Source organism: Clupea harengus, chromosome 26 (genome assembly GCF_900700415.2).
Source record: "Clupea harengus chromosome 26, Ch_v2.0.2, whole genome shotgun sequence".
NCBI classification, from domain to species: domain Eukaryota; kingdom Metazoa; phylum Chordata; class Actinopteri; order Clupeiformes; family Clupeidae; genus Clupea; species Clupea harengus.
Window position 1 is genome coordinate 3,279,830 of NC_045177.1, and position 13,899 is coordinate 3,293,728.

The following is a 13,899-nucleotide window of genomic DNA, read 5'->3' on the forward strand; positions in this document are numbered from 1 at the left end:
CCTAGCCTTAAATGAGTCCACCCCTCCAAGTCATGTTAACTGCCACATCCCCCGCAGCACAGGGCGTGGAGGTGGAGTAGCTACAATTTCCCTTGCTAACATATGTATTTCCCCAAGACCTAAATTTAAATTTGCATCATTTGAAGTCCTTGTACTTCATCTTATGCATCCAAACTCAAAAGCCACTCAGCTGGTCACTCTTGTGACACTATATAGACCACCAGGCCCCTACACTGAATTTTTAATATCCACATGGATAATGAAAAAAATAGCCTTACAATTGCATTCCAATCACTAATAGACTCTATCGGGTTCTCCCAACATGTAAACACACCAACTCACCACCATAATCACACCATTGACCTCTTATTAACACATGGCCTAGAAATTGACTGCCCTCTAGTTCTACCCCAAAATACTGCCGTTTCAGATCACCACTTAATTACATTCAACATGAAATTAGATCTCCGTCCAACAACAGAATGAACCCACTTCTACAGCTGTTGTCTATCCGACAGGACTACAGCAGAATTCATATCAAAACTACCAGTCGCTCTTGCCACAGCTCCTACCACTGGCAAAGTAAATGACGTACGCACACCCCCACCCCATATCGACTTACTAACGGATGGCGTCATACATGCGCTCCACTCAACCCACTAAAAAAGAGAATAAGAAAACTGAAAAGACTGGCCCCATGGTACACTGATCAGACTTGTGCACTTAAACAAACCACACGAAAACCAGAAAAAAGTTTCTGAGGCGAAATCGGCTTACTATTCTTCACTGATTGATAATAATAAAAACAACCCAAAGTTCCTATTTAACACCATTTCTAGGCTAACAAAAAAACACAATACAATCGATCATTCTGTTCCCATAAGCTTTAGTGGTAATGATTTCATGTCCTTTTTCAATAACAAAATTCTAACAATAAGAGATCAAATTCATAGTCTCCTCCCCCTCTATGACCTTACACCTCTTCCAAAATGCCCTATGGCTATGGCAACACCCCCTCAACCTGGTGCTCTCCTTGAATCCTTCGCACCCATTGACCTCCCTGAACTAAACTCCCTGATCCTCTCATCTAAATCATCGACGTGCCTACTAGACCCTATCCCCACAAAACTTCTTAAACATGCACTACCCTTATTAAGTGAGACATTACTTAATGTAATGAATAATTCACTAATTTCAGGATACATCCCCAAATCATTCAAAATAGCAGTGATCAAACCATCTCTCAAAAAACCTAACCTTGATCCTGATAATCTAGCTAACTATAGACCCATATCTAACCTCACCTTCTTGTCAAAAATACTTGAAAAAATAGTAGCTAAGCAACTTACTTCCTTTCTACACCAAAACAAAATCGGACAAACCCTCCAATCTGGCTTTAGAGCCCACCGCACTGAAACGGCCTTAGTCAAAGTCCTGAATGACCTACTAATCGCATCTGATCATGGGTGCACCTCAATACTAGTTCTTCTAGACCTTAGTGCCGCCTTCGACACTATAGATCACCATATCCTATTACAGAGACTTGAACATCATGTTGGAATCAAAGGCTGTGCCCTATCCTGTTTTAGATATTACCTCTCTGATCGCCATCAATTCGTTCATGTCCATGAGAAGTCATCCAATCACACTAGAGTAAGCTACTGTGTTCCCCAAGGCTCTGTCCTCGGACCACTGCTCTTTTCCCTTTACATGCTACCCTTAGGTGCTGTCATAAGGAACCATGGCATTAACTTCCACTGCTATGCTGATGACACCCAACTCTACCTATCCATGAAACCTGATGAAATTGTACATTTACCCAAGATAGAAACTTGCCTGCAAGATGTAAAATCTTGGATGGCTAACAACTTCCTGCTCCTCAACTCTGATAAAACTGAGGTTATGCTTGTAGGCCCCGATCAATTGAGAATGACACTATCTAGCCATCTATCCACACTCGATGGCATCCCAACACCCAATACTAGCATCAAAAACCTTGGGGTAACTATCAACCAAGACCTCCTACTTGACTCACACATAAAACAGATCTCAAAGACATCATTTTTTCATTTACGCAATATTGCCAAAATTAGAAAAGTCCTATCCCTCCAAGATGCAGAAAAACTAATCCACGCATTTATTACTTCCCGACTAGATTACTGCAATGCTCTCCTGTCCGGATGCAGCATCAACTCAATAAAGAGCCTCCAACTTATACAGAACGAGATGCAGACACCCTACCGATATTCAAATCGAGACTAAAGACATTCCTCTTCAGTGCATCCTATAACCATAAGTAATTGCGTCAACCAAGCCTAACCTTAACTAAAAATACGTAGCACATACACACGTAGGGTACACACCCGCTCTGCCCCTGATCGTCTTGGGTGGGCCTAGGGGCTGAGCAGGGGGGAGAGACAACAAGGCCAATCCCGGCATGGAGGTTACCCTGCCCATTCTGGTGGCACACCTCTCATCTCTCACTCCTGTGATGCTTTTCCATAGGGCCACTTGGTAGATAGGTAAACAGATGCTAGTGTGAGACAAAATTAAACCAAAACCTACATTGAGGGCACTTTAGAAAGGTGTACTTAAAGGTCATAAAACCTAAACATACACCTAGAATCTAGGCCAACCCTTAAGGGACAATTAAGAACATCAGAAACCCATTGGTGGACTTTAAAAAAAAAATAGATACACACCCGCTCTGCCCCTGTCCTGCTTAGTTGGGCCTGGGGGCTGAGCGGGTGAGAGAGACAATGCCAGACACGGCAGGGAGGCTGTCCTGCCAGACCCGGTGGCGCACCTCTTAGTTCTCTCAATCCTGCTTTCCATTGACCACTTGGTAGATAGGTAAACAGATTCTAGTGTAAGACAAAATTACATAAACCAAACAAATCTAAACACATGTAATACCCCTCTAATCAATTAAACTGGACTAAAATCTAAATAATATATTAAATAATATTCCCTTACTCCTAGCCAGGCAGCCCCTCTCCCTCTCCCTCTCCCTCCCTCTCCTCTCATATCACATTGCTAATGCTTATAATAATACTGATAAAATGGCCATATTGCCTACTGTGAATCTACTACCCAAAGGTATCTCCTTATCTGTTTCTGAAATAAATGTCTACTAACAAAAATGTTCGTTCTCCCTTGTAGCATGTTCCAATTGCTGATGGAAGTGGAAACATTGCTCCTCACCCCCACTACTCCTCAACTACGCATATGGACAGCCAAACTCTACCCACTCACTCTGTTCTTTTTCTTTCTCTCCTAATCCAGACTATCTTCGCTATGGGACGCTGCTGTAGTCTCTCCACCCGGTCTACCCGTAGAAACCCTCGGCCAATTGCACCCACCGCCACCGCACTGCCGTACACTTACTCTACCTCATACCCTATGCTAGCATTTATATACAATATATAATATTGCCACCATCAACATGTTTCCCTGCTCCTACTCCCCTTACCCCTGTAACAGTAAACCTTTGAGCACAGTGTATACCCACTAAACTGGTCTTGTTTGTATCATGTATTTACCACCGGATGTCTGTATATATATTATGTACACCTACCAAATGCAGGATATGTACAACACCTGTTGTTTCCCATCCCCTTCTGCCACACAACCCTCCCCCATCCCCCCTTCTTATCTCCACCCGGCCGACCTCAAGCAGATGGGTCCCCCCTTATGTGCCGTGGTTCTGCTTAAGGTTCCTTCCTGACTAACAGGGAGTTTTTTCTTGCCCGTGTTGCCAATGTGCTTGCACTAAGGGGGTTCAGGCTCTGTAAAGCGCCTAGAGACAATTGTATTGTTATGGCGCTATATAAATAAAATTGAATTGAATTTAATTGAATTTCTGTTCATTATAAATATGACTTGCAAGTTTTTCGGTCAACAAAACAAGAGTTCCCTCTGACTCTTTTCCACATTTGACATGAGAATGTTTAACAGAAGAACTACGGAGTTCATACATGAATACATGAATTGAATATCACTTGTAAGTGACTTAAAATAAAAGTGTCTACCTAGAGGCCAAATGTAAATGTGAACAGAGATAAACACACATGAATTATAGAGATGTAGAAAAAATGGTGGCAGACAATCTCTCATTTGAATTTAACAAACTGCAGATATTACCCCATCAGCAAGGCATCCCCACAGTATCTCTGTCCTCTGAATAGGTCTCACATTGACAAGCACAAGTTAGCCATTCTCTGAAATTGTAAATATAGTATCGTAAATATACACAACACTTTAAAATAAACAAGCAACTTACTTGTAGGTGAAGAGTCAAAGTCACCATATTCTCTTGAATCAAATTCTGTTTCCTCTTTGATTTCCACTGGTGAATAGTTTTCTTCTTTCAAAGTCATGATGGTAGACGTGTACATTTCAGTCTTGCATTCATATTCCAGTCCAGGCTTTTCTTCCACTGTCTTAAATGTAGACGGATACTCTTGTAGGAAATCATCAAATTCTTCTTTTATCTCCTTCTTCACTGAAGTGGGCCGTTGTGAAGGTTCAGTAAATCCGGACATTTCTGACTTTAGTTCTGTTTGGAAAAAGAAAATTGGTCACACTATCCTTTAATGCAAGGATTTGGTGAAAATCTCTGAAGAAAGAACTACAGTATAGTTGTACTGCTGGTGAATTACACAAACAGTATACTTCCAGAGCATCCCAGTGCCAGCCTTAAAAATGTGAATTCCTCAATCTGACTCCACGCTGTGGTGTTAATATAATGCTTCTTATGTCTGACCAATTAACTTCCTGCATTCAAACCTAGCCAATCAGCTGTAGGAGCTTTTGGAATGCAAACTAGCATGACAAAGGATTATGGGCAGGAACGTAAGTTATGTCCATAACCAGTGGCGGCTCCTGAAAAAATTCTCAGGGGGGGCAATTTTTTTTATAATGATTGAGGCGACCCATTCAGTAAGTACATTAAGTTAGTTGATTAACTCATACAGCAATACCTTTTTGTCCACTATTGGCAGCACACAACAGTAATATGTCCCCTCTTGCTACATAGCTAGAGTAGCAAGTTACAGGTGGAAAGCTATAGAAGAAAGTTGCATCCAGGAGCCTTCATAAGCAAACATGATGTGGCTCCACATTAAATTATCCCACTTTTTCATTATCCACGTTTCTCAAATGTTGTATGATGTAACATAGCTTAACAGGACACATGATATGTCCAGTAACATCATAAAGAAGGGGTAACATAAGTCAAAAACAACAATATTTATTGACTGATCTTGAAAGTATTGGCTTACAAAAGCAAAATAAGTCATCACATAAAAAATTATTCAGTGTTAGTGCAAGAAGCGAACTGTGAAACACACTGTAAAACCTATGAAAAGTGACAGTGGTATATGAAATACAGACCGCATTAGCCACGCGATTTTCTTTCGTTCCAATTCTTGGATGTAGGATTTCCCTCCCTTTGTAGAAACCTGTTGAATGGATACATTTGGTCTAGGAAGTCCTAATTGTTTTGTTGTCAATTTATCTTCATTAGTACGCCGACTAAAAAGGAGTTTCTGTCAAAAAGCGAATCGAGTTATTGCACTGGACAGGGCAGCCATCTTGACAGAATATGCCTCCGTCGAAGCTGTATGACGTTCGTATAGGCTTTTACGTCCACTACTTATGACAAGACCAGGAGGGGCGAGCCCTCCCGGAAGCCATAGAGAATACATTGAGAGCTCTGTTTTGTGAAAAAAAATGGATTTAACATGGGAGTCAATGGGAGAGGTCTGGGGCGATTTTCATTTCGCCCCAAATCGCCCCAGAAGGGGTGGGGCCATTTGAAGCACGACTTTAGGCTGACTGAACGACTGTTACCTGATTCGACAATGACATACAGAGACAGATCAGACGGTCTAGTGGTAGAATCCGACAGAAAAAAAAATATTACATTTAAATGTACGTGTCATTTACGCGACTTACAAGGATATTGCGTTTATACATAAGGAGTTTTTTTTTTTTTTTTTTTTCCCTAGGCAGTGCGTCGCCCCAATCGCCCTTATGGACGAGCCGCCCCTGTCCATAACTATGGATCTATGAGACCGAACGATGACCGTCACCACGGTCTACACCTTGGATATTGCCTCTGCTTACTACCTGTCTGGAGACCATAATACCAACAGGGTCATGTGAGTGACTGGGGGCTGGACCCGCAGTATAAAACACGTCCGGGGACACGCCCCTTTCTCTTGCCTGGAACGCCTCAGCCCGCCCCGAGCGACAAGAGTTGGTGACGGTCATCGTTCGGTCTCATAGATCCATAGTTATGGACATAACTTACGATCTATTTCGACCTCACTCAGACCGTCACCACGGTCTACACCTTGGATGACTAATACCATCAAGGTCGCGAGGGAGAAGGAACTGCGCCTTTACAACCTCCTCGCCACAGAAAGCACCGCCTCGCTCAGTGGAGCTAGTGCTGCCACATTGACCCTATAGAAACGTGCAAACGTGCAAGGTGCACTCCATGAAGCAGCTGCACAGATCTCTGCTACAGAAACCCCTCTCAGAGCAGCCCATGAGGTGGCCATACTTCTAGTAGAGTGGGCCACTAAGTTACCAGGAACAGGCAGACTGACTGTCATAGGCTTGTGCAATAGCGTCAACCACCCAGTGTGACCCGCTTAACACCACCATAACAGACAAATAGCTGTGAATGCGTATGCCTCAGAGACTGAGTACGCGTTACATAGGTTCTTAACGCCCTTATCGGGCACAGATTTCCCAAGTTATCCCCCGTTGGAGCAGACTCTGGGTGGAAAGAGCTGATCTCGATCACCTGATTCACAGTCTGAGGGTTCACTACTTTGGGAAGAAAGGATGGGTTTGGCCATAGTGACACACCAGAGTATTCGGCCTTCCACCGAAGACACTGCTCACTAACAGACAAAGCATGTAGATCGCTGACCCTCTTGGCAGAACAAATCGCCAGGAGAAACACTGTTTTCTGTGTGAGAAACTTGAGGTCAGCCTGGTCTAGCGGCTCATAGTGGGCCAGAGTCAGTGAGTGCAGTACAGTGGCCAGGTCCCATGAGGGAGCCCTCAACGACCTGCCCGGCCGCAGGCTGCGTGATCCCTTGATAAATTGAGAGACCAGGGGATGTTTACCAACCGCTTGTCCATCAACTGGCTGGTGAAAGGAAGAAATGGCTGCTGCATGAACCTTAACAGTGCTGGACGCCCTTCCCAAGTCCAGAAGTGACTGGAGGAAGCCTAAAATGCTGTGCACGGAGCAAATGACTGGGTCTAACTGTTTGTTGTGACACCAGTCTGAGAATACGCCCCATTTCTGTCTGTAGCAAGCTTGCGTAGAGGGAGCCCTGGCACTCTGTATGGTGTGCATAACTGCCTCACCTAGCTCCTGCGGGAGGGGCTGAGGAGTGGCCATGCCCACAGCTGTAGAGGTGCTGGATTGGGGTGCCAGATCTGACCGCCTGCCTGAGACAGGAGATCTGCCCTGACTGGAAGGGGCCATGGCTGCCCCTGAACCAGGCGGTGGAGAGCGGGGAACCACCATCTCCCCAGCCACTTGGGAGCTATCAGCAAGACCTTGTAATGGCCTGTAAGGATCTTGTGGAGGACATAGGGGATCAGGGGAAGAGGAGGGAAAGCATACAGCTGGCCCAACGGCCAGTCTTGGGACAGAGCATCCTGACCCAGAGGTGCCCATAGGTCCCTTATGGAAAACCACCTGTCGACAGGTCGACTCGAGCTCTGCCAAACTGAGACCACAGCTGAGTTACCACACCCGGGTGCAGTCTCCACTCACCCGGGAGTGGGCCAGTCCTGGACAGGAGGTCTGCCGCTCGGTTCTGCACTCCCGGAATATACACTGCTCTCAGGGATGCCAAATGGGTGAAGGCCCACAACAGGAGTTTCCAGGCGACCTGGAGGCCGCGCAGAGACCTGGTGCCCCCTTGGTGATTTATGTGGTATACAGCGGAGGAGTTGTCCGACCGCACTAGGACATGTCTGCCCCTGATAAGGGGGAGAAGTTCCACTAGGGCAAGATGAACTGCCCTCAGCTCCAGCACATTTATATGCTCGCCCCTCCAGCGTGAATTCCAGGTACCTCGAACTGTCCTGCCTTCCCAAACTGCACCCCATCCAGTTAAGGAGGCGTCTGTGGTCACAACCGCCCTGCGAGATGGGATATTCCCCAGTGGGGCCCCCTGAGAAAAGAGGGGTCTCTCCAGGGACGTAGTGCATGCCTGAATGGCCGTGTGACCTTGAGTTTCACACGCCGGTCTTGCAGAGGATGAAGGTTGAACGCATTCAACCACCTCTGCAGCGGCCGAGCCCTGAGGAGGCCTAGAGTGACCACTGCAGCTGCTGCTGACATTGTGCCCAGCAACCTCTGATTTTGCACCAACTCCAGTCGTCTGCCAAGACGGAACTGGCTCACCAGCGCTAGGAGCTTGGACACCCTCTGTGGGGTAAGCGAGCCACGCATTGTGACTGAATTTAATTGTAGCCCCACAAACATTGTATTCTGTGTGGGGATGAGGTTGCTCTTCTCCAGATTCACCCTGAGCCCTAAGCTATGTACGTGATAAATTACTCTCTCTGTGTCTTTCATGACTCGGACACGATCTGGGGCACAGATTAGCCAATCGTCCAAGTAAGGCAGGATCGTCAAGCCTGCTGCTTGAAGGGGGGACAGGGCCGCTGCCACCACCCTTGTAAAAACTCTTGGCGAGAGTGACAGGCCAAATGGCAGCACTCTGAACTGGTAAGCCTGTCCTTGGAATGCAAACCTCAGAAAAGGTCTGTGGACTGGGCACATGGGGACGTGAAAGTATGTGTCCTTCAAGTCCAGGGACGTGAACCACTCTCCTCTCTCGACGGACATTGAAATCTGCTGTGTGTTCAGCATTTTGAACGGTAGCACTTTTACAAATGCGTTTAGACGCCTTAGGTCCAGGATAGGACGCAGACCTCCATCTTTTTTTGGAATGATGAAATATTTGGAGTAAAACCCAGCAAGCTGTTCGTCGGAGCTTACCCTCTCGACAGCCTCCTTCTCCAGAAGGGTTAAAATCTCTCTGTTTAAAACTTCTGCCTGAACTGGGTCTTTGACCATGGTCATCTGAACCCCAGAAAAGGGAGGGGGGCGCCGCCGAAATTGAATTCTGTAGCCATTCGCCACTGTAGCCAGCACCCATTGGTCTGACACACACTCTACCCAGCTGCTCAGGCGTAGCTGGGAGACGGCTTCGGCAGGCGACATGGTGTCCTGATCTTCTGGACCAAGCGTCTTTCTGATCGCTGCCAACAAGATGGCTAGCGCATTTCCAGAGCATGCAGCACGTGCGGCTGCATTGTAGGAACTGCACACAAGGGTGTCCGTCTTATGGCACTCCCTTACTGGGCACTTGGGGTTGGCAGTCACCCGAGCTGGGCCAAGCGATGTCAGGGCCGCAATCTCTCTCTCAACTGGTGGCATGTCAGCCAGCCCAGAGTCTGTTTCAATCTGGTCTTTTGTCAACCTGCGACACCCAGGGTTAAACTGTGGTGGAGCTGTAGGGTTATTCCACGACCTTTTAAGCATCAGTAAATAATCTGGCGCCGCCGGGATAGAGACCACCGGCTGGGACTTGGAAATGCCAGCCCAGACCCCCTGTGCTGGAGCTTGGGCTACAACCCTTGCCGCAGAGAGGACCCTTGACAGGACATCAGTGGCAGAAACCTCACCATCTCCTGCCCCTCCTGCTAAGTCAATCTGCTAGTGTCAAGCAGGGATTCCTGTGCGTACAACGACAAAACATCCTCTTGCCCAGCACTCTCACTCTGATATGCGGGCAAATCCTCGTGAGGGGACTCACACAGTACGTTGAGGCCACTACCTGTGGTAACGTGCTGCGTCCCCATCTTACCAAGCCTCTCAGAGAGGCCCTTTATGGCAGCCAAGATCTCAAGATGAGCCTTGTCTTGGGCTAAGGGGTAGCCTACGCGTTGTCTCTTAAAGGAAGACTTTGCTGCATGCTAGCTCATCCCCAGCAGAACGTCTACTTGTGCGCCTCTTTTGCGCTCTGATACACTGCCTGCCCTCTCTCACCGAGGGTATTGGAGAAGACGCTCTCTGGGCTTTATACTGCTCTAGTACCTCGGCTTTCTGCGCACGCTCTTCCAAAGGGAGATCCAGAGTGGCCACACACAGGTTCTCCACATCTTCCGTCACATGTGCCTCCCCCAAGCAGGTGGGGCATTCTCTATGGCCGTCACGGGGGTCCATAGATGCCGAGCAGGACCAGCAGGCATGGGAAGCCATCTTAAGGCTATGAAGCTATGCGCTTAATTACTGAGTGTGAACACCCTGCTCACGCAGCCAAAGCACACTACACCCCCACTGTGCACGAACACACTGCCTGGACAAGACACACACCGCCCAGGTGGGTGGATGACAAAAATCACTGTGCGCGGACGCACTGTTTTGAAAGGCACTGCTTAGCTGAGGAAGCAGACTTTAGATTTACTGCCTGTGAAGACACTATAAAGCTGCAAAAAGTACAAAGCTGGCAAACAGAGGAATTACTGGTTAACAATAATACTTCTCTGACTGCATATACTTACCGTGCAACAATTAACAACTGTTTGTGGATTTCAGCTCCGCATTCAACACCATCGCCCCAGCTCTCCTCCAAGACAAGCTAACACAGCTGAGCGTGCCTGAGCCCACCTGCAGGTGGATCACTGACTTCCTGTCAGACAGGAAGCAGCGTGTGAGGCTGGGCAAGCTTGTCTCGGAGCCCCGGACCATCAGCACTGGAGCCCCACAAGGCTGTGGGCTCTCTCCTTTACTCTTCTCCCTCTGCACCAACAACTGCACCTCCAGCCACCCCTCTGTCAAACTCCTTAAATTTGCGGATGACACAACCCTCATTGGACTAATCTCCAATGGGGACGAGGCAGCCTACAGAAAAGAAGTTGACAGCCTGGCTTTTTGGTGCAGCCAGAATCACCTGGACCTGAACGCCTGTAAAACAGTAGAGATGGTAGTAGACTTCAGGAGGAGCCCAGCCCCAACCATCCCCCTCATCATGTGTGACTCCCCAGTTAACACTGTGGAGTCTTTCAGATTCCTGGGAACAATTATGGCACAGGACCTAAGGTGGGCGGAGAACATCACCTCCACAATCAAGAAGGCCCAGCAAAGGATGTTCTTCGTTCGGCAGCTAAAAAAATTCAACATGCCGCAGAAAGTGATGGTCGAGTTCTACACAGCCATCATTGAGTCAATCCTCACCTCATCAATTACCATCTGGTTCGCTGCCTCTACTGCAAAGGACAAAGGCAGACTGCAGCGGATCATTCGGTCAGCCGAGAAGGTCATCGGCTGCGACCTGCCGTCTCTCCTAGACCTGTTCTACTCCAGGACCAGCAAGAGAGCATGCAAGATCATCGCTGATCCTTCCCATCCTGGTCACCACCTATTCCAAAGACTCCCATCTGGCAGAAGGTTCCGGGCTATAAAGACCAAAACCTCGCGCCACCTGAACAGTTTTTTCCCCACGGCAGTGGTGCTCACAAACAAGCCCCCTGCATCACACTGACTCTGGGTTTGCCAATTCCAATTCACAATTATTTAATATTCTGTATTTGTCTTTTATTCTTGTTTTTGCTATTTTGTTGTTAGGTTATGTGTTTTATGTCCTATGCACCAACCACCAAGATAATTTCCTGTATATGTAAATATACTTGGCCATTAAAAGAATTCTGATTCTGATTATGCTGGTGACTAGAATGATAGTTATAATTATAATTATTTACTATGCGCGAACGCACTACTTTAAACAGACAACAAACTGCCTGACGGGAGAATGGCTATCTACTAGCAAACAAAAGAATACTACTGTGCGCGGACACACTGCTTAATTAGGAAAACAAACTACCGTCTCCTAGAGACTACTACACACAAACAAATCAGCAGGCTAGCAAAGACTCGGCTGTGCGCGCACGCACTGCTTAAAAGGGAACTAAAGTATCTTACACAGATACAGGCTGGCAACAGCAAGACTTACCATGCACGGACGCACTGCTTGATTAAACAAGAAAAACAAGCTCATCAAACGTGTTAACACAACTATAAGCTTAGTAAACCGAAAGTCTAACTGTGCGGGAACGCACTGCTTAATGAGAAGGAAACAAAGTAACGACTGACCCTACACGAGGGAAGCCAACAAACAATCCCCAATGCTGCAATCAGCGAGGGTCTGCACAATTACACATTTTCAAAAAACAATATGAACTTACCACACAATCCACAGGGACACTAGGCGCCTGCCGCGAAGTTAAGGATTGATAATTAGTGGAGTCCAACAGGGTATTCCTTAATACCAAATTTACCGGTCTCAGATGAGGCGAGAAAGGCAAAGAGAAAGGGGCGTGTCCCCGGACGTGTTTTATACTGCGGGTCCAGCCCCCAGTCACTCACATGACCCTGTTGGTATTATGGTCTCGAGACAGGTAGTAAGGAGAGGCAATATCCAAGGTGTAGACCGTGGTGACGGTCTGAGTGAGGTCGAAATAGATCTACATGTCTATGAACACCGTTTACACGTCTGATGTTCCTCAGGTGGCCATGGCCATAGCTCAGCCTGCAGAAACTCCGCAGAGGAGTGTAGTAGGGGGCTGGGGGTGTGAACTGAGAAGTGATGGGGGATGGTGAGGGGAGGTTGGTGTGGGCTGGTAAACTTCTGGTTTCCATTCTGCCTCAAAGCTGGTTTATACTCTATGCATATGTGAGCATTTATGTAGCATGTGTATGTTTATTATACTAATATAAGAAGAGAGAGTAAAAAAAATATCAGACCTACATACCAATGTTCCGTGATGATGATGGGGAAGGAGAAGGAAAGGTGGGGGTGGACTGGTAAACTGAAGGAAGCTTCCATTTTGCCTTAAAGCTGGTTTATCCTGTATACATAGTATGTGAGTATTCATGTAAGCATGTTATATAAAAATAGAGATTACGTATAATATCAGACCGACATACCAGTGTGAAGATCCACTTAAAAAACAATGGAATTAAATAGAAATCACCAGACCCAACATATGTTACTTTTGTAAGTACACACTACATTATCATTTGCACCCAAAAAACTGTCATTTACCCCAGGTTGATGGCAGTGGTTCATCCAGCTCAACTACAATTCAAGGGTTTTAAACTAATATGATTATTTACCTTACTTTAAGAATACCACAAGAGTACATGCAATTCACATCAATAATAATTGCTTTATTCTTGGCAGGACTCCAACTAAAAAACATAAAACATAAAAAAGTTTTACAATACATCTCATTCTCAACATGAAACTATTAGCAGTGCTATGTCTGATCTGGTCATTGGCCATCAGGGTCTTAGCAGTGCCTGCCTTCAGTGCTCCCCTGCAGTGCATTTTCAGCCATGGTGGCTTCATACTACATCCTCATTGCACACACTTTTTCCAATTTTATATTTTGTAGATGTAATGCTTCATCCTGACATAGCGGTATAGTACAGACGTATCCAGATTATTTGTTTGTACATTATATTTGATTCTAGTTTGTGTAATTCATCAATCAATGCTTCTTGAGCAGGATATGTCAGGGTTGTTGATCTTTTAAAGACTTAATGTGACATGGCTGTGCTTTGAGAGTGATATTTAAGGCCTTACTGTAGAGTAGTTGATATGACTGGGATCTGTGACTGCATAAATTACTACACTACTGCTGAGAGGGGAGCAGTAGGTGAATCTACCCAGAGTCACCTTTCCTTCCACCATAAGTAATGAACAGACCCAGGGTATTTACAGAGCTGCAGTAACTGTTTGGCATTTCTGTTTATAATACTGTCATTGCTCTCAAGTGGTCTTTCAAGAT

General features: G+C 46.3%; 1 protein-coding gene across 1 annotated transcript in view; it reads left to right on the plus strand.

The window, feature by feature from the left end:
* The window catches only part of LOC116219792 (zinc finger protein 208-like), a 154,649-nt gene that overhangs the window by 115,525 nt on the left and 25,225 nt on the right, over nucleotides 1–13,899 (plus strand). The gene's annotated exons all lie outside the window — the stretch shown is intronic.